Here is a 21,614-nt window from a genome sequence, read left to right as displayed (position 1 = left end):
TGCTCATCCAGGATGAGTTTACCAGTGCCTAATTGTCTCAGTAAATGACATTATAGTCTAGCCAATTTCACAGCCACGTTAGAGAGAGCTGTTGCCTTGTCCCAACCAAGAGGTCCCACTGGTTTCAGGACTGACCCTAGTACTCCTCCAACCCCACAGGAAACTGGCTGAACCATGACACTAACCTTGGGGAAAAAAAGAGTAAAAAAGTAGTAGGTTTTTTTCATCACTGTTGTGCTCCCTAAACCAGCTCCTCTGGGATCACAAGGTCACCTGTAGTAGAGACATGGCAGATGTGCCCAACCTGCGTCAGGGTGCTGAGACAGAGAACAGCCTCTTCCAGCATCAGTGTGACATTGGATTATCTGTCACCTGAATGCAGCAGCAGCCTGGCCTTTTAGCCTGACCACAGGCTGCTGTGAAACAGTGATCCCGCCGGCAACCCATGGATGAGTTATTCCCTTTGCCACCCTTCCGTGGGATCTGGTAACCATCGGACTCTATTCAGCTGATCGATCTGGTGGAAAAATAACACCTCAGAATATAATGGATTTTCCATTGGCCAGACAGCTGAATTGATCCACCTTGTGACCAAACAGCTGCAGGATTGAGGAAGGCAGAAACCTGAAAGTGAGGTAAAGCAGAACTGCTCCTTTCAGTAGCAGTTAAATCAACTTAACTGCATCCTGTGTGCATGATTTGATGAACAGTGTGAATCAGGCCAACCTGGGTACTCTTGAAAGGGACAGAGTTTGCTCCAGCCACATTCTGGAACCACCTCTTTGCTGCTGCTATTGCCCATTGCATTAGCCAGATCTGACTGGTTAAGTGTCAAAAAAAAAAAAAAAAAAAGCCTATTTTAGCAGAGTGATACAGCCCTTTGCATGATGCCTATTGCTGACACAAAAGACAGAAAAGAGACAGGATGGTGACAGCCTTTAGACAAAAACTGTGCTGCAGACCTCAAAATGCCAGAGAGATCTGGAAGTCCCAATTGGCAACATCAGCACCAATACTTTTGCAAGGATATGGGTGATTATGATAATCCCAAACATTGTCATGTCCCAAACATTTCTATTATTATACTTGATTTGTGCTTTCCCACTGCCCTGCAATGTAGTTTTGACAGCTGTGTTGCCTGGCAGCCACTTTGTCACAGCTCAGGATGTAATTACGAAGAGAAGTGTATCTACACCCAGAAGAATAATGGATCCTTAGTCTATGGGATTCACAAAAGGACCATGCTCTTTGTCTGAGTCTTTAGGCACTGCTACAATGCAATCCACAGTAAGACAACTCAATAAAGTGGGACTTAATGTGACAGACCAGAGTATAATCAGAAGTTATTTGATTATGTTAAGAAAGGGTTAAATTATGCCAGTGCTCAATTTATTTTTTAACTAAGCAAGATAAGTATAACATGTAAACAGTGTCAAAAGCGAAATAAATATGCCCTGCAGTGTGTTTAAAAATTTATCAGCTGCCTGACAGCATAATATGGACTATCAATTGTCAACAAAATTGAGTAGATAGTAGATAGGCCTCTTTTGGATCATTGCAGGTTTGGGGAGGATTGTGGTAGAAATTGTATAAATTTCTATAAAAATTGTAAAATTGTATAAAATTAAATTTTCTGTTGTTTTTTGTGTTAAGTCACTGAAAGTTTAGCATGGTGAATGAGTCTGGGTTTTTTTAGCACAGGAAAGGGATGGAAGTCAGAGAGCAAAAGCAGATCTGGTCAGGAGGTATTTGGCAAGAGAGTTTCATTTAAAAAACCCAGAACAGTGTGTTCAGAGCATCTTGCTTTCAGTGAACTGTCACTGAAGGCACAGCCGGGCTGTGAGGGACTGTGTCCCTATTCTCAACAGGTTTGGCCTCCCAGTGACTGGATTTCCTGTCCCTTGTAGACACCAGCAATAACACTAAAGGGATATCAGATCCACTGACCATGTGCAGACATTGGAGATTTCCAGTTCTCCAGATTAAACACTTATAATTTGGTCCAATATAAAGCAAAACTAGGGACACGCTCTATCTGGTGCTTTCTGGCAAAAAAATCTAAACTTGAATATACCTTCCAGAGTGGAATCTAGATGAGGCTTTGTTCCCTTACTTGCAAGAGTCTTCATATAAATATAGAAACATCTATGTTTAAATAGATACAGGATGGAGTCTGGAGACCTAAACAACTCTACTGCACTTTGCAGATGTGGAGCCTGGGAGTGTCTGCTTTTTGAAAGTGTTTGTTTTTCTTTCATGGTGTAGCACAATCAGAAGAAATGCAGTAAAAACAATACAAGCTGTTTCATGCCTGTATGCGTTTCACAACATTTTTTAAGTAGATCATTGCAAAAAGAAAGAATTACCTTGTATCAGACATTTCCTGACAAAGCATAATAAACACTTCTTTTGGGCTTGAAGTATTAGGAGTTCCTGACTCTGTTGGAATAATTGATAGACGCCACTTTAGTTTTCCCTGCATGAAGTGAAGACTGGCAGTGCAGAAATAGAATTGCAGAGTACTGGTGTGCAGGAGCCATATATCATTGAGAGGCAGCAATCCTTTTTGAATATTTGCTCTCTCTGACCTGGCAGGAGGCATTTAAAAGAAAGCAAGTTTTTTTCCAAAACAACACCACCACCTGCTACACAACCAACAAATCATTACTTCCCCTTCCCCAGGCAGTCCTGCTGGAGTAGGGATGTAGGTGGATGCTTTCCTACCCTTTCAGAAACTGAGTTGATTTACTTCTCCCCATCTCTTCAAAAAGCAGGCAACCAGGTTTTTGTTTGTAACACCTCTTTTCCCATTCAGGAGGAGGTGAGCTGCGTACTCCCCACCTCCTGTAGGATGTCCAGATGAACATCAAAGGAGGTTCCTTTTTATGGGATGCTCTCCTGACAATTGTATCCTACAAATTTTAGTTTGCCAATGTTACTCCAGGCCTAATGCACGTGAATTGCAGACTCCCCGTCATGTTCTGAGATTCTGCCAGCTCTCATGCTCCTGACATGGAGAAGCCCGGCCTGGCAGATTTCTGTTTCTGGCTTTAAAGAAAACATGTGCAATGACCCTGTAAAGGAGAAGGGCTGGGGAAAGCTTTGCTCCATTCTGCCACTTCAGTACCTCACAGCAGTGTTGGGACACATTTCCCAGTCCCAAGAAGGGAAGTGTGTGTGGCCTTCATGACTTCACCCACAGCAAAAGTGCAGCAGGTAACCATTCAGCCACTGTGCTGTGAGCTGGAGATAACACTGCAGAAGTCTGGGCACCTCTCACCTTTTTCTGTTTTGGCAATTCTTCATTGGTTCACTCAGCTTCAGAACAAAACCAACCTGTCCACACCTCAGAGCTGCTAGGGATATGCTTTCTGGCTGAATAACTTGCTTGAGACTTCTGAGTTTTTCTCTCTCTTCCACCTGATCAAAGAGTGAGACTTCAGTTGCATTCTAAATGTTGAATATCATCAATTTCCTATGGATATAAATAGCACAAATTCATTATCAGATTGGGAGCATGTATGGGGCTAGTGCATGCTTTTAAAAAATCTTTTATTTATTTTCTCAAGTAATTTTTTTGAAAACCAGTTTAATATTTTGTCATCATATAGACCAAATATTCAGTGACTTAAGCTCAGAAGTACTGCTTCCAAAATTTCCATAATGGGAAAGATCTGCAAAATGTAATGAATGCTCAGCAGCAGAAAGATACCAAAATGGGAATGGGGACGAGGAAGCAGAAAAACAGTGCAGGGTGTGACTTGAAAGAAAGCAGAACAGGAGAATAACTACAAAAAAGAGGGAAGAGGTTAAAGATAAAGGAGATGTATGAGTAGGTGAAGTATTTCAAGTAGTTTCATGATTTGTGTGACTCATAGCTGGAAGATCTGAAGCTGCCTCTCATAATTCAACCCCCAGTTTTTGCTTGACAGCCTGTGAACCTCTTCATCTGACCCTTTCTCCCTGCACCTCACTAAGAGCCGCCTGCCCCTCTGCCCCCAGCACCTCTTTCAGCCTTCAAAACTCTCAGAGCATCTTCAAATAGCTGCTCAGCCTGTGTCCTGCCCGTGCATCGTCCGTGGAATTGGGACGTGATCCCTGCTTCTGACTCTTCAGCACATAGAGATAAGAGAGCTCAGGAGCATCCTGAGCCACTGGGTTTGTTGCTGCTGTGGTTTGAACCCGAAATGTGAGAGGGCAGGTGTGCAGGAGGGTGTTTGAAATCTTAAATGGATCTCTTTGCATTTCCTTTAGCAATTTGGCCTTTTTTAAGAATCACTGAGCCATGATGACTAGGGTAAAACTAATGTAAATGCAGCATTGGGTTTACATTATTTGGTGGGTAGCAAACTTTTGCTTTCATACAAACCCAGGGAAGAATGCATTTGCTGTGGTAACTGTGATTTGCCAGAGCTAATGAACCTGACTCAACCCTTCAGTTTGATTTGTCTTTTTAACATCCTTGGTAGCAGGGGACCTTATGACCCCTCAGGGAAATTAAAACTCTTAAAACTCATCCATCTGGCCTTTTCTGTCAAAACAGTGTTGTCATCGAGCTATTGCTCTTTCTCTTACAGGCCAAAATTAAACTCCAAAGCCAATAAGATCCTCAACAGAGTTTGTTCAGTTTGGTTGGTTGGTTGGTTTTTAACTAAACATAGAAATCTCAAAATGACAAATCAATATCTTTTAATTAAAAATTTTAAAAGAAAACATAGAAATAAACCCATGGAACCAGGGAGTTTTTCTGACAGCTACAACTGAAATTCAAGTTCCTTTACCCCCCAGACACATAGGCATATACATGATTATTTTTTTAATGTGCAGTGCAAGGAGCTTTACATGCATTTACAGAAGAGATTGTGTAGGAAATTTTAAGAGTCAAATTGCAATTAGGTGCTAAATTCTCACAGGCAGTGGAAGATTTCCCCTGTGTGATTAATGGTAAATCTGCAAATGTATCTCTTCTTCCTTAGCTGTTAAACTCTCTGTTTATGTTTAAATTCATGTTTTCCGTTTTAATTTGTATTTTATGCATTTTCTCCATACGTGGGTGAGGACGCTTTAGCTTCATTTTGTAGGAACTGTGTTTAAGATACTGTGCTGCCTCTTTGAGCATCTGAGATCTCTCTGTGAGTCTTCAAATGCTTAATCTCGTCAAGCACGTTTGAGAGGCCTTGAAATCCAAAAACTATTAAGTCCTCAAAAGTACTCTGAAAGTAGGCAGCCAGTTAAGAGCTGTGGTTAATGCTTCACTGAGGTAAAAAGTGCAGCACTTCATATGAGACCTCAAAGTCCAGACAGGGTCTCAACCTCAAGACACAAATCCATACAAAATCAGGCTTCATTGATCCCCCTGCTCAGAGAGCTACTGCAAAAATGAGAGAGAGAGAGGGAGACAGAGAGACAGACAGAGGTTTCTATAGCACATATTCCTAGAGTGTCTACTCAGTTTTCATATGAGGGAGCTACTGTAATGTAATGACTTTCTCATATGATTATATTATCATTTGCAAAAAGAGATATTTGCATATATGTGTACACAGATATGAAAGGTCGCCTTTTGTTTCAATTACAGTGTCAGTATCTCTCGCTGCCTCCATGTAAACAGACCATAGCCCCACATAATCTCTTTGACGAAGGAAAAATACAAAACCACATGCCAAACCTTTTGAGTTTTCAGCATAAACCTGGATCTATGTTGACAAGCTCTTCCCAGAGATAGTAACATCAGTAAAATATTTTCATTCCAAGTTCCTGAGAAGTTGGAAAAATCAACAAAAGAATAGCATGAGATAGATTGCCAGAAATAATATTACTGTTTTAGACATGAAACCATCTCACAACATCATGTGAGTACTGAAATGCTCTAAAACATTTTCTTTAATTTGATTTGTTTGTATTTGTTCTGGGTTTTGTTTTGTTTTAACTATGCCTGATTTTTCCCGCTGAATAACAGGACTGCAGCTGTTGAACAGAAACTGGGAGACAGATGAGTGGAAAAGAAAATCATGTTCAATTGGGGGTTCAGAAGACAGTCTGCTCTGTACAAGGCATGGTGGAGGTTTGCTTAGTGACCGGATAGGTTTCTCTGCTATTGTTAAGAATAACATTAAAGGTACTGAAGTACAGCCATACCAGCACTAGAAGAAGTAATGAGGCTGTGGACAAATCCAGGTGGCTCTGTCCTTTCCATTTGGGTGGTGGTAAAGGAAGAAAGTCTCAGTCCAGCTTGTCTGTTGGCATAAGCAAAAGTCCAGGGAGAAATACTGCCTTCCACATCTGCCAGCGCACGAAAGCAGTGACCATGTGCTTAAGGTACAGTGAATGGATTCACACAAGGACATTTTCAACTCTGTGTCCAGAGCTACGGCTTGATGGGCCCTCAAATCTCTCCAACAGCACTCCTGAGATCCTTGACTATTCAGTAGTCCTGCGGGACATCTGCTCAAAGGGACTGTGGGAAAACATGATCAAAGCAATCTTGTTGTTCAAGGAAGTAGCAGACAGCAAGGGCAGGGTTGAAGAAGGAGAGGTGGCTGGCCAAAACAGCTCTCTCTGTGCTGAGGTATCCAGCGCACCTGGAGAAAAGGAGAAATTGTCTTTGTCCTGCCCATCATATTCTCCTTTTTCAGTCTCCTCTAAGTGTTTACAAACACGTCTGGAGACTTCTGAAAGGCAACAGGAGTCAGGGAGTTGAAGAAATTAGGATATCAAACCATTTTGTCCTAAAATGTCAACATAGATCAACATAGTTGTGACCACCCATGGAAAATTATGGATGTTGGCTTGTGGAGAAGTGGGTTTTACTGGAACCTCAGCTACAGAGGTGTACTTCTGCATGCAAGCAGTACTAACCCTGGGGTCTGCGTGCCTTTATCTGTCTGAAATGTGCTTAGATTACCTGGAGCAGCCAGAACTGTAAAACAAGATTCTTATAGTCCAGTCTCCCAACAAGCCGCATCAGCAGCCATGTAAAACCTGCAGGAAGAGAGTCACAGTAAGCACATGGTATTGTACATGAAAAAGACATGAGATGGATCTTTCCTTCCCTCAAGAAAAAACCATTCCCTCTCACTGAAACCCTGGAAAATGCCTTTTTTGTACTTGGCCTGCAAGACATTTACAGTATTTTCTGAAAATTGGATACATTATCATTAGTAAACAGTGTTATATCTATAACTGTAATTAAATAAAATTATACATTCATATAAAGATAAGCTATTTCTAGAAATATACCAAACCAAATTAATCTAATTAATAAGTTGCTATTGAACATAGTAATTTTCAGACAAGCAATTTGTAAACTATCTAACCATGTATTAAGCAAACAACAGCATTTATCAAAGGAAATTTGAGACATTTTGCCAACTAGAGGACTTGGCTAAACAAATACATTTGTAGCTGGATCTAATTATTGAATTAGGGCTTAAAAATGCAGTTATGGCAGCCTGCCTGGACTGTTGTGATTAAACAATAGCAATTCTTCCCTTTTCTTCCAGTGTTTCCATTCATTTACAGCACAGTTTTTGAAGAATAGAGTTTGGAAGCCAGTCCAGCATCCCACATCACAATTAACAGTCAAACCTATAGGATAATAATTAGGACAGACATTATTGCCCCAACCTTATATATGACTGTCTCAACAGAGTCAGATGTTTACAGCTAGATACTTATTTCTAAACATCGTCCTCAGCAACAGTTCTAAAACAAAACCCTAACAGACACTACAGAGAAAAATATTGTATTACATATTTGAGTTTCCCAATTCTTGCCAAACTGTATTTGTCTCAGGGAGACAGACCTGCAGTTTAATTAAGACCTAGGTAGCTGGTAATAATAAACAAATGGACTGGTAAACTACTTTTACTGGTGTGTGGTGACTCAGTCTCTAATCCTGTTTGGTTCTTCTGACTTGTTAGAAGAGGAAAGAGTAAATACCTGTTGTGAATCTTTCAAAGGTTAAAGTGTCTCACTTCCCACAGATTTTCAACAAGTTAAGGCACCTGGGAAAACAGGAATATAGGTGGCTAGAGAAGGCTGATAAAAATAGGATGATACTTAGTGAGCCCCCCTGAAGCTTGTATTAGGCTTGTATTACAAGCCAAGAACATATTCATATCAGCTTTCACTGAAGATAACAGTCAGTAAGAACTGATTATTAATTTAGTAATTCATGAAAAATTCTTTTTTGGCAAGTGAGAATGCTGTCTGAATGGGAAGTTATTAAAATTAATTGGGTCATGTAAAACCAGATGATTTGTCTGTGAGCCCCACTAACAAAGCTGAGCCAACTTGAGGAATGGCTGAGAACTTTCTCTATTTTAGAACTTTAAAGCACATTGGATCTCATTAACAATCAAATAAACACATTTCAAAATGGAGAATAATGTAATGGAATCAATTCCTCACTCTGATTCTTCACCTTTGGGTTCTAGCCATCTGTAGTTCATCTGCACAAGAACCACTAAACTAGACTCCCTTTCGTGACAATAGAGAGAAAGAAGACTTTGTAAGTTTGAATTCAGCCACTGGGTTTTGAATAAGGCAGGTCATAAAAATGACCTTTTTTACTGCACTGACTGTAAAGTGAATTAAGGCAAGCAGCTCAGACCTAGGCAGCTGCACTGTAGACACCTAAACTTTGCACTGGGTTTTCATTCACATTTCTGTAAAATGGGCAAAAAATGTAACTAAGCCATGAGAGAACATTTACATTATCCTTCATCCAAAGGTAACAAAGCTCTCAGGTAAATGTCTAACATACATGCCCTACATATTAATTGTCTTGGATATCAACCACATGCCTTAATTAAATAAACAGGGTTTATCTGTGGTTACATCACAAGAAAACTATAAACTGTTTCAAAACTCTTTGTTAGGATCTCCAAGACAGACTCCATGCCTGAAACCTTTGTCCTACCCAAGGTGTAGAGAAAACAGTAGCTGTAAGGTAAGGCATATACAAACAGACCATTTGTTGTTTAACCTGTTCTCTGGAGGCTGTGTTGCTACAGATGAATACACAGCACTTAGTCTGAGGACACCATTCAGCATCACTGTGTTTTCCAGTTAGTAGGCACAACAGAAGAGAGGAGAAGTAAAGGAACAGGGAGTAAAATCACATGTTTGCATTCTGCCACAGACTGTAGCATTCATGGAAGAACTCATTGGTATATTGAAGGTAGTGAAATAAATCAGTGTTCACCTAGTTTCAACACTGGTGAGACTGCTGGACTAAAACTGCCAAATTCTTCCCTTTTTCTTCTTTAGAACTGTCAAAGATAATCTCTGGTCAAGTAGCTAGCCCAGGTGCTGCTTGCCAGCCCTGCTATCAAGATTATGAACATCACAACCATCACAACCAACACTTCATTAGGACACGAGCCATAAGTCCAGAGCCTCTGGCTTAGCCACAAAGTCATGAAGAGCTACCAAGGTCTGCTAAAATGCAAATGTCTTCTTCCCCAGAGGAAAACATGAGGGGCTTATGTGGCATTAGCACTGACAGCACTGACAATCAGCACACTGACTACCATATGGCTCTGTCTTCCTGCCATTTGCATATACCTCCCTTGCTTTCTGCCACTGTAAAAGTTCCCCTTCCAGAGACATGAAACCAAAGTAACCAAGTGGCAGAAAATAAAAACTGAGGTTGTCCCATAGTCCCCAAAAAACCTTCCTGCCCATATCCCTTCCACTGATACAGCCAAATCTCACCCCAAGCCTTCCTATGATTCACAGATGATTTAATCAGTTCTGAACAGATAGATCTTGTGACCAAAAAAGTGTCAGAAATGCAAAGTAGCATAGGACACCACTACACCAGCATTCCATCAAGGCTTCCAGTGCCCATTACCTTCAACCTGCACAAAGTTTCACATACTGAGGAGAGGGCATGAACCAAGAACTTGACTACAACAGTCACTTTTCCTCCATCAGGGTAAGCTGGTGCCACTTGACAGAAATAGCTGACATGAAACCCACGGAAGAAGACTCTCTTCAAAAACACTGTTTGGCATGCAAAGTGTCCTGGGTGCATGGGTAACATTCTGCTATTTACTGTAGTTAGCTCTTCTCCATTCTTCTTAAACAATAACCCAGGATTAAGTGTAGCCTTGTATAAATGAAGCTGCATGGGTATTTTCAGATCCAGGATTTGGATGAAAAAGCATTTCAGTGGAAGCAAAATCTCCTCTAGGCTACACAGTAAACATCCTTTCTCAGACTCCTGGAACTACCTAATGCATTTGATGCCATCTCAGAGGCACAGTTCCTTTTCCTGAGATAAAAAGGCAAAGGTCCAGGGTAACAATCTGAATTGGTCTGAGCTTTTCCTCCAGCCAGACACTCAAAAAATAATAGGAGAAAACTGCAGTTTTTATCAGAAACAATCACACAGCTCTTTTTCAGTGTCTACAAGCAGTTGGAAAACCAAGACATATGTTCCAAGTTGTTACTTGGAAAGTCATTTATACCACCTTTCCAGACATTGCATAGCATCATCTAGCAGTCATTCCTGGCTGGCTAGGAAACTTGTCTCTGTTAGATTACAATCTGGTTTTAGTAAGTCATGCTTTGATCATCCATCAACTGACTATAGCATGCAGTGTATATTCACAGGAAACTGCAATTACTGTAAAACACTGCCAGGCACCTTCTTGGAAAAGCACGCTCTCACACGTATGCTACATTTTGCTACCAAAAGAAACCATCCTGGTGTACACAGTTCTTCCCTCAGGAGGAATACACAGAAGAGCACACCATGGACTTGAGTCAGTTTATGCAGCACAGTGCCAGAATGTGCCCTATAAGAATCCCACATAAGTGGGGGAAATGTATGCTTATGAACACTCATGCTCATAAAGACTGCGTGAAAGACTGCAAGTGGTGACAAATTGAAATTATTTTTGAAATTGATTTCGACACTAAATTATGCTCATAGTTAAAACTTTGCTTTTTAGAAAGATATTTATAACAGGCAGTTTAGTCATCTAATTAAAATGTGATTCAGAACTCATGAGCCTGAGGGCCCAACTACCCTGTGTGTCCAAAGGGAAATACACGGATACTAGCACATGGCTCAGGGCACCTAAATAGTTGCGCAGAATCAGACAGTGTAAATATCTATCTTTGCCTTCATTAGTTTAAGATAACCTAAAGCCAGTTCCAGTTTAGGTTGGTCACCTTAACATAATTACTTTTGATATAGAAAAGAAGTTGAGGCAGACCAAAACCATTTTGGACATAGTGAGAGTCACACAACTGCCACGTGCAATCAGTAGCACAACTGGAACTTCAGCCCACACTTCTGCTCCTTGCTGGCTTGGGGTAGGCTTAAGTATGGACTTATGCCCTGCTCCATGGGGCCTGTAGAAACAGATTTCAGCTGTTACAACAATGCTTTTGTCCCTGGCACACATCCATGCAAGGGACTCTGGCTTCTCTGATTTCCTGACTATTGCTAGTTTCCTGGAAAATGTGGAAGCATCACAACATTCTTCCCCATTTCTCTGCCAACCTGTGCTGCAGGGCAAAGGGTTCAAGTGGTTTCATTCACTTTTATCAGAGTTTCTCTTTTATTTCCAAAAAAGCGTTAAGAAATATCTAGGAAATCTAGATAACAACAATTCATTTCTTGTTTACTGTCCCATGGCAAAACTTAGCATTGCAAAAGATTTCCCTCACATTCTCACTGACTTCAGTGGCTATTTCTTCAGTCATTAAACTCATTTTGTGTTCTTCTTCATAGCTGTTTTCCAGCATATCCAGTGGAGTTACCACTTTGGGGCAATTCTAGGGGCTGCTCTTCAGAATGCAATGCTGTTCTCATGGCAGCACAACACTGACTTGTGCTGGTGTAGTCAGGGGACCTGGGGGTGTTCAAAAGCCACTGAGATTTCCGCACTGCTGGCAGTGGCTGTGTCCCCTTATCTCCCACCCTCATCATTTTCCTGTTTTATCCCAGCATAAGGCTCAGAAGAAGAAACAAATGGCTAAACAGAATTACCTTAGGAGGAGAGCAGCCTTCAAGGCCAGCACAGGTAGGCAACTTACTTTTCTCTGTATGTTTCAGTTTCACAACTCATTGGGAAAATCTGGAGCAGAGCAACGTGAGGCGCCTCAGCTTTCTGTATGCTTGAACATGTGTTCTCCCTCTGCTCCCAGGTGGCTTTAAAGCAAAATCACTGTCTTTTGTTGATGATGTTTTGCTTTCTGAAAGATTGAATTCCACATCCTGTCTTTCAAAAACCCAGTTCACAGTGTTCTGTCTCTGCCTGCTCTAGTGCGTATAGAGGCAGTAGCAAAATGCCAGCGTGGGAGTCAGTGTGGTGTGACTGCTGCATTTTTGACACTTGGCCATGCAGAAGGCTTTGGTCCATACAGGAAATAGTTTCCTAACTCCTCCGCACACTTTTCTGTTGGAAATTCTTTGCAGGTTTTTGTTTCCCCTCACCTGAAGCTTTACAAATGAATCACCACACACATATTGGGTGTCTCCTTATGAATCTTTTAAAAAGCCCAGCTAGGAGCCATTTCATATTCAAGAGAAGATGAGGGGAAAAGAGTTAAAACCTAAACCCCCATTGACTGGCTTTTAGAAAAGCATGTCATGCTACAGTATCACCTTACCTTTGCTCTTGAGGCTGATGCTTCTCAGAAAAATATGTAATGAACACAATGATAATGCACAGATAAATTCACACAACATATGCACCTTGATGGTGTGCTAAATTTTGTTTACCCTTACTTTCCTTTTTTTTTTTTGGCATGCCCCTCTGACTCCCTATGTTTAAAATCTGCACCACATCTTAGGACAGACTTAACTGTGACCTTGGTGTAGCTTGGAAGCTCCCACTATTACCTGCCAGGCAAGAAAGAGCCGGAACTGTTCATTACTATCAGATTACAGTACAGAAAAAAAACAGGGATCAAGAAATGCCCACCAAATTCTGCTTTGAGCAATGAAGCATAAGATGTTTCCACCACCCTGGGCTGGTCAAGATAGTGAAGTCAGACCATGTGATGAATTGCAAATTTTGAAGCTATATGGTCCACCACAACTCTCAGCAGTTTCAGAAAATAAGAAAGCTACCTAAAACAGAGAACTGACATTTCAAAAGATCCCATGAGACACTGTTTTGTAAATTTGGAGTTCAGTATGAAATTATTTAATTTTGACTACACAACCTGATTATCAAGCAGATATGTAAAATAAAATGATAACACAATGCTGCTACCATTCCTCTTATCTTTAATAAAATCCAAAACAGTGAGTGCTTGTTAATATAGTGAAGTAGGTTGTTTGATACTACTGAAAAATCTACCTAGTATCAACAAACCAAGCACAGTCAGGTATTTCTTTTCAACCTGCTCAAGTTCTATCAAAATTCAAAGGCTTCTGTGAAAGTTTTTTATTTGAAAAAAGGATGCACTGCTGCAGGGGAAATGTCTCCTTCCTTAGTCAAACAGTGAAACTACACAGAGTAGCATAAGTGCTTATAGTGCTAGCTACAAGTATTTCTGGGTATCTACAAGTCTTCTTCCTGTACAAATCCATACTTTGCTGGTCTTGGCTTCAGTCCCTTCACTTTCAACCTTACTCTTTCCCACACTCTCCTTTCTCAAAGATTTCTGGAAATCCAAAGGAGCTTTAAAGAAGAAAAAATACTCCTATTAGTCTTTGAGAAACACAACTACTTTCTCAAAAAAAATCTTAAAATGGAAAGCAGGCTGAGTAATCAGATTCTGATTTTATTTAGACAACTTGTTACCATTCTGCAAGTCCTGAATATTCTGTTCCAAGTTGTCTCCATCATAGGAGAGAGAAGCAGTAGCAGAATTTAGGCATGGTTCAGAAATTACCAATACTAGATGGATGAGAAGGTGGACCATTGGATTGAAAAGAAAACATAGCAGTCAGTACAATTAGCAGCTGTAGTGAATGATAATACCAGTGCTGGCACTGGTCAACATCTTCCTCAGTCCCCTGGACAGAGGGATGAAGTGCACCCTCAGTAAACACACAGGTCAAACCAATAGAGTCAGTATGTGAAAGGTCACAGCTCTCCTCCATGGTGTTAGTGAAGACATTGTGTCCAGTTTTACATCTTCCAGAAGTGAGATCCAAAAAATGGTGTGACCTCAGCAGAGGGCTGCAAAGGTGACTGGAGCTGGAGCCCCTGCCAGCTAAGGAAAGCTGTGAGAACTGAGCATGTCCAGCCTGGAACAGAGATGGCTTCAGGAGAATGTCACAGCGACCCAACAGGGCCTTTGGAGGACTACAGCAAAGATGAGTCCTTGCAGAGGTGCACTGTAAAGGGATGAGAAGCAACAGACACAAGTTTCAGAAAGGGAATTTCTGCTTGGTTGGATGGATGGAAAACAATTCCACTGTGAACACAGTTAAGCAATGAAAAAAATATGGTTTCCATGGAGATACTCAAATTTAACTAAAGGCCCTGAGCAACTTGTGACTTTGAATCTGGCCACGTTCTGAGCAGGGCCTAGAACCAGCAGTCCTTTTCAACCTAATTTGATTTGTGATTCTGTGGCATTCTTAGCCTGTAAAATAAAATTAATTTCTACTTTTGAGTGCTTTATATGAACTTGTAAAGAAAGGAAAGTGAATGCCTTAAAATGTAACCTTAAATGTATTTAATTAATACACTCAGGTAAAATGAAGTTATTTATGATTTAATGTAGAAGTACTACACAAGACTTTAATCATGCAAATGACAACTACCGCTTCCCTTGTCTACAGGTTCATAAGCTGCACTCATCAACATAGTAGCTGATCAACTTCTCCTAGTGCTCTAAGCAGTGTGACTAACATCTGGCATGTAGTTTGTTTCATGGTTACTGGCATTCTCTTCTATCTGTTTAGATCTTGACTTCTTTTGTTAGAGATATTCACATAAACAGGATGTTTCTCTTTCTGCCTGTGTTGATATCATATTGATGCAAGTTCTCCTGCAATAGCCATTTTTGGCAAGGTAGCATTAGAGGCTGTGATTACCAGCAAACAAAATCAAACCTGCATTCAAAATGACAAAATAAAATGGAATCTTGTCCAGATCCTGTTAGAAAAACTGCTCTCTGTCTCCACTTTATCCGATAGCAGCAAATGTAATTTGCACAGCTGTTCTTCAGGGACTTACACAAAGGCTTCAGGCTCTGGGAAGACCTAACCTTTGTTTCTTTCTGGGCTGATTCTATCTCATTTTTATAAGGTCATAAATCAAGTGAAGAGAAAGAGAAAATATATTTGGGCTTTTGAATGCAAAATGAATAGAGAGAAAAAAAAAAAAAAAAGCTGTAATTTAAAGCAAAGTCCTCCCCCCTCCCCTTCTTCTTCCCAAGTATAAGCTCCCTGCTGTACAAATCAAAAGTATACACCGAGACAGTGCCTAAATCTTTTATGAAATGGGCCCTTCACTTGCACTTCAATGGAGCTTGCTGTGCATTAAGATTTCTTTTAATGGCAGAAGGAAATAATTCTGCAGCTAGGGCACAGTGCTTCCTGCTGCACCTGGTATTTGGGCTGCATATGGGATGGATGAACTATAAAAGGGAAAGAGAATTGATTTTGGTGCCTTTTTGCCATCTCATCATGCACCACTAGACCTGAGATTCACTGCAGTCCTGTAAGGGTAGAAAACATGTTGGTTTTGAGACCCATAATGCTCCTATACATAATCCCTCCATGCCCACACTATGTTCCCTGACCTGCAATGTCCCCCATCCTGCAGTGGGCATGTGGTAGCATGGGGATAGTTAAGCAATCCAAACCTCAAGCCAAGGTGGGAAGTAAGCCAGCAAAGGTGGCCAAGATCAACATTTCTGGGTTGCCCAGGGACACAGCTGCATGCCAATATTCTCCCACAGGCAGCATATGAGATTCCCCACGGGAAGGTGTGTTTCTCTCAGATGAATGCCTCCTGGTGGTGCCTTAGCTGTGCAATGCACTCATCTCATGGATTAAGGACACACAGGGATTTTGACAAGAGATGGTCATGCACCAATGTGCCCAGCTGTGGAGAATTGGATTCTCTGATGCCAGGCATATTCTTTTCTTACTCAGCTCTCTTTCTTCTCTTCAGTCTCTTTATTGTCTGCACAAAAGTTCCTCCCACTAATCACAAGGCAGAGGATGTATGAGCCCTACCTGGTTTTCCCCAAATCCTCCCTATTGCACAATATCCTCTGTAACCTAGGATGCATCTCTGCAGTTCCTTCACTCTCGTGAAGGCATCTGAGGGTTGAGATAATTTCTTCATTCTTAAGCTGTTGACATTCACAGAGCCCAGGCAAGACTGACTCAGATCAATGCAGCCTACAAGGGTGCACACTCACAGACATATTAGCACCAGCCTTCTAAGAAACCCCCTCAAGCCCAAAAACAACAAAAAAGGGGTCTTCAAAGGATGAATCTGCCCCCTCCACAACAGAAAGCCCCATGCTTGCTGAGAGAAATAGTAACAGAAAAATCTGCCCTAACAAGATTCAAGGAAGACTCTGAAGTAGACTCAGCTGAATTCCCTAGGAAGAATAGATTCCTTCAACATGGAAGGGATATATATATTTTTTTCCTAAGTGGTAGGTATGTTCAATAATACAAAAGCTGCACTACCATCATCCAAATACTTGTTTTTATCTCTGTGCAGGCAAGTCTGACTCTGTTCAGTCACATCCTGCTTTACTATACACTTCCAGTGTGGAATCCTTCCCTACATGTTTTTGTGTTACCCATGTTACCTCTAATGCACCCTTCCTTGTATTGTTTAGGTATAAACTTCACTCATAGACTGATGGGTAGAGCAGGGAAAAGCCCTCATTTCCTTATACTTTAACCAAGGAGTATGTTTTAGTGTCTGTTGAAGTTCTATTTTTACCTGGCATCAGATACGAGATATAACTTGTGCTTAGAATAACTTTTCATCATTGAAGCTGCCAGTGAGTTTATTAAAACTGAAAAGGTAGTACCCTGTATTCTTTTACGTTTACTGTTTTCAACAGTTCCTTTTGTCTGAACCAGAAGCAATTGGATCTAAACAGCTTTTTAAAGACAAATTTAAGGAAAATACGCACTAGAAGTTGGGGGGTGGTGGAGTTTTTTGTTGTTGTTTTTGGGGAGGTTTTTTTTGAGAACTAGATGCTCAGCTATGATAAAAATATGTCCAACATAATGTTGCAGTATGCCCACATTTTCGCCTGGGCTGTTTTTGTACATTCTGCATCATATTTTATTTCAGCTTGTTTCCCTGTGTTCAGAAGCAATTGGTAGCATGTATCCACACGGAATGTTTTTGTGAAGACTTATACTGAAGCATAGAGTTAAGATCAAAGTTCATTCACACTTTTGAGGTGCCACTGATAATTTTAGGAGAAGTTTGCAATGAGAGAAAATGTTTTCTCTCTTTTTCTCAGCCCGTGTTTATTTGGAGTATTAGAATAAGGCATGAGAAAAGCTTTAAGAAATGGCACTGAATTGCACTGAATTGCAGTTTGATCCTGTCTACGTATTTTGCGTCCAGCCCCTGGATTCTCTAAGAATTAACAACAAATAACTGCCACATAAGGCTAGGAAGCTACATGCCATGGCTGCTCCCTGTAGTCATCCCTCCATTCTCATCTTCTGATGCTAATTCACCCCAAACTCTGACTGCACAGCTGAGTAATGGCCACCATATATACAGGCAGATAGATGGGTAACCCTCCCCATTTGTCTTTTGATTTCCATATCTACTTACTCTGTTAAGGATTCACTATCTGGAATGGCCTTTCCTATAGACTTGTTCAGTAAAATGTCTTTAATTCTGTTCCAGCTTCAAAAGGTATCTTTTCATCCAGTGACTGGCAGATGGCCACTACCTAGTATTTTTTGGTTTTAGTGTAGTTTATCAATTCTGGACCAGTACCATTGTCTCTTTGACACTAGCAGATTTCAGTTTGTGCAGTGGGCTTTTTTTTTTTTCAGAAATCATATTCTGTTGTCTCTGCAATCATTGTCTATTCTCATTTTCACACAATTGCTGCTTTATTAAGCAAAGTGTTTAGAAAGTTCCTCCCAAAACCTTTACACTGAGTGCTTTTGTAGAATTAAATGGTAACAGAACAATTTCTCTCCCACTAGAGAGAATCACAGGAATGTTAATTAGCAGGCTGTTTTTCTCAATTTTTTCCAACCTTCCCTCCTCAGATCTGTATGTGATAGTTAAGACACCATACTGATGTGGGTGGCAGAAGAACCAGAATAGAATAAAGAAATATTAAACCAGCACATTGCCTGTCCTAGTGAAGGGAGGCACAAGAAAATGTTATGGTGGGAAAGTCTTGTGAAAGAGGGAGCCAAGAAATGAAAAGCAATTTTCATAGTTTACTTTGGACAGTCTAACAAATATCTGCTCCTGTGTTTATACTCTGCAGACCCAACTGCATAATTTCACATGGCACAGGATCACATTAGAAGGCAGCAACAGCAGAATGAAGCCAATACTGATGCTGTGTCAAGTCAACCATGGGACAAGGTTCACACATTCAAAATTATTGCTTCATTACGCATAGGCAACTGAATACTGCAGCACTGGCACTCACAGAATTATGCTGATGCTCTAATTCGTTGCTCAGCTTTAATTATAGGCAGACGTGGGAGGAAAATGCATAAAAATGAAGTCTTTGTTGCAGAGGTGCTTGGAGAGCGAGTGTTCCAGCAGCCATCAGCAGCAAGTGGCAGCCACCACCAGAAAGATCCCATCTTTCCAAAGACACTAAAGCCAAAAAGCTAGTAGGATACCTGGCAATGAGAAGATGGGCACAGGGAGACACTGGCTTCTCCTCCACACAACTCATTCCTAGTGGACAGTCAAGCATCACTCTGGGAGCAAGGTGTTGGAGAGGGAGATGAGGTAGCTCAAACCTGAAGCTCCAGAGCCAAATCACCTCCTTTGTGTTACCCCCTTGGTACGTGCTGCCATGTAGCGGCTTGCACAACAGCCTCCTCACCTTGTATGCATGGCTTTTACCATCTCCCTCTTCACACTAAAGAGCCACCATGGCATTTAGTGTTTAGTTTCTGACAAACTGAATCCTGACAAAATTGAGCACAAGTCCTCTGAAAAAGTAGAACTTTACCCAATCAGAAAATTTTCTGGCCACCTCTGTGGCATCGTGCAGATTCTTCTGGAGGTATAGGGAGATCCACAGCATTACAGAGCAGCTTGTCACATCAGTAAGTTCAGGTAATGCCTAAAGGAACTCTATGAAGAGTATCATCTGTGACTGTATTTTGTAGAGGTATACTGCAGTATACATGTGCACCACATACAGTAAACAATGTGATGGGATTTATTTGACAGATGTACAGCACTTACATAAAAACCAGCTCCTTCCACCATGGGGTGGAGGTTTCAGATAAAAATCCTGTTTCACCTCAGGCATGTGACTTACTGTCAATCTTGAGCAGGGATTGTTATCCCCAATGCTGTGTTTCTAAGGCAATTTTTCAAGAACACATAGTCTCACACTGGCAAGGCTCACAGTTCATACAGTCACAGAACCACTGAGATTGGAAGGGATCTTGGGAGCCACCCAAGCAGCCTCCTCTAAGTTTACTTATTGCCTCTTCAAGTTATATGGTTTTCAGTTTTCCTCTTTTTCTTTTTATAAAATTACTTTAAAAGACTTTCATTCTAGGCAAGAGGAAATACTTTTTTTCCCTTGACTTGTTGAGAGGGTTTCAATAGATCTGACAAGTGTCAACCAGTCAGGAGGAAATTCCAGCAGTAGTTACATAGATCTCTGAAAACAGGCATGTTTAGAGAGGGAATTCTGATGCTGAGCCATGGCTGTGTCAGTACAGACATTGCTAGACTTAAAAGAGACAGCACGACATTAGTAACCCTCATCTGAATGAGCCCAGGACAGTTCCAGTTGGATGAGATGTAGATTTAAATATCTTCACATCAAAGAAAAGAAAGAAATCATTTTATCTACATCCTCCACTTTAATTCTTAAACCAATTCATCCATTGTGGTTGTCTCGAATCAAAATGCTACTTCCAAAAAAGTCTGCAGTAGATATTTTATGGCAGGCAGAGCAGTCCCTTCCTCCTGTTGTGCAGCAACAGATCATTCAAGACAGGAGCTGGGCTGTGCTGAAGGCAGATAAAATTACAAACAGTTCCCAAAATAAATGTCAAAAGCAGGCTCCTCTTCTCTCCACGTCATGGGAACCATTCCCTTGTTGTTACACTGGTTAGACAGCTCTTTCCCCACCTTCCCAGGCCTAAGAAGGAGACCTTCAGAACCCTTTCTTAGTCGTGTCCACACATTTCCTGGTCCCCCAAACAAGCTGCATTTGTCTCAAGAATTCAGCCCTTCGGAGGGGGGCTCCACAACATGGATTAACATAGAGCTATAGAACAAAATTTGTGTATGACTGCTTTTTTTTCTTCCAGACACTCATTCTGAGGAGAAACTCAGCTCTGCATGAGTAAGCAGATTTTATACCATCAGCATGTGAGCACAGAGCTCATAGAGATTCCCACATTCAGCAGATGGCAGAAAAGCCCCATGCACTGACCCACAATGGAAATACACAGAGAAGCTCTGATCCTTCATGGCTAACAACTTGTGTTGCCCTGTCCTCAGACCTCACAAAACCATCCCTTCTGCTCACCAGGGTACTGCAGCAGGGCTCCAGCCATGCCTCCCACAAGGTCTGCAGCTTTTCCCTGGGAACTGGGCACACTAAGGCCTCCAGAGGGCTTTGACAGCACCCAGAGGCTCACTAGTGCTGAGCACCTCTAGGGTGAAGCACCACGGGAGTGAATGAAACCTGGACCTTCCACTGTGGTCTCCTGAGCTAGAATACCACACCCAGAGTCATCCAGCAGGTGAAACATAGGTATGGACATGGCTGGCCCAAGAGCAGAACTTGCAAGGGGTATTTCTGCTTTGCGTGACCCCCGAGCCTTTCTCTAGCACCCCCTGGTCTGAGGACAGAGCTGGGAGCAAGTTCTGGACTCCTGGTCTCAAGGACACAGAACCTTCAGATGATGCAAACTCAACTTCAGCAGCAGTTTGTTGCCAGGGGAACAGTCCATTTCCTAATGTGTTAAAAAAAAAAAATCGCTCTCCCCCTGTCTTTTTCAGCATGTTTAGAGAGTGTCAATCCTGAGGCTAGCAGTCCCCAGGCTTCGTCTCCCAGCTCCTTCCAAAGTGCCAGTAACGAAGCAATCAGGACAGTTCAGCAATCAGTGTCTTGATATAATCCTTCCTCTTTGTCAGTCAGTAGAAAATAAATTACTGGAGCCTGCTGCAAAGATACCACCCAGGCACAGAAAACAACCCTAAAAAGGGATGTGAAAGACAAAGGCTAATCAAGGATTCTGCAGCTGTCAGAGGAGGGTATTTTCTATGGCAAAGAAAATACCTCATTTTCCTGAGTATTTCCCATGTGATTTTACCTTCATGCAAATTGTAAGCATAGAGACTGGAGCCCAAGAGATCTCTAGAGGTTCTGTGAATTTTCAACATCATTAAGCCTAAGATTAAATGAAATTGAAAGCAAAATACAAGCTTTCTGATGTCCAATATATCTATTCTTACCTA

General features: G+C 41.3%; 1 long non-coding RNA gene across 1 annotated transcript in view; it reads right to left on the bottom strand.

The window, feature by feature from the left end:
* Positions 1-3,417: 3,417 nt before the first annotated feature.
* The window catches only part of LOC136296655 (uncharacterized), a 43,777-nt gene continuing 25,580 nt past the window's right edge, over positions 3,418-21,614 (bottom strand). Inside the window, exons 2-6 of the long non-coding RNA XR_010722981.1 lie at positions 7,942-8,006; positions 6,905-6,981; positions 6,139-6,581; positions 5,669-5,757; positions 3,418-3,475 (exon numbers count right to left, since the gene is read on the bottom strand). This is a non-coding gene — a long non-coding RNA (uncharacterized lncRNA). The remainder of the gene's footprint in view (positions 3,476-5,668; positions 5,758-6,138; positions 6,582-6,904; positions 6,982-7,941; positions 8,007-21,614) is intronic.

The sequence above is a fragment of the Chamaea fasciata genome, unplaced genomic scaffold (assembly GCF_029207755.1).
Source record: "Chamaea fasciata isolate MVZ Bird 193981 ecotype frontalis unplaced genomic scaffold, bChaFas1.0.hap1 SCAF_1, whole genome shotgun sequence".
Lineage (NCBI taxonomy): Eukaryota > Metazoa > Chordata > Aves > Passeriformes > Sylviidae > Chamaea > Chamaea fasciata.
This window is presented reverse-complemented; position numbering and strand designations above follow the sequence as displayed.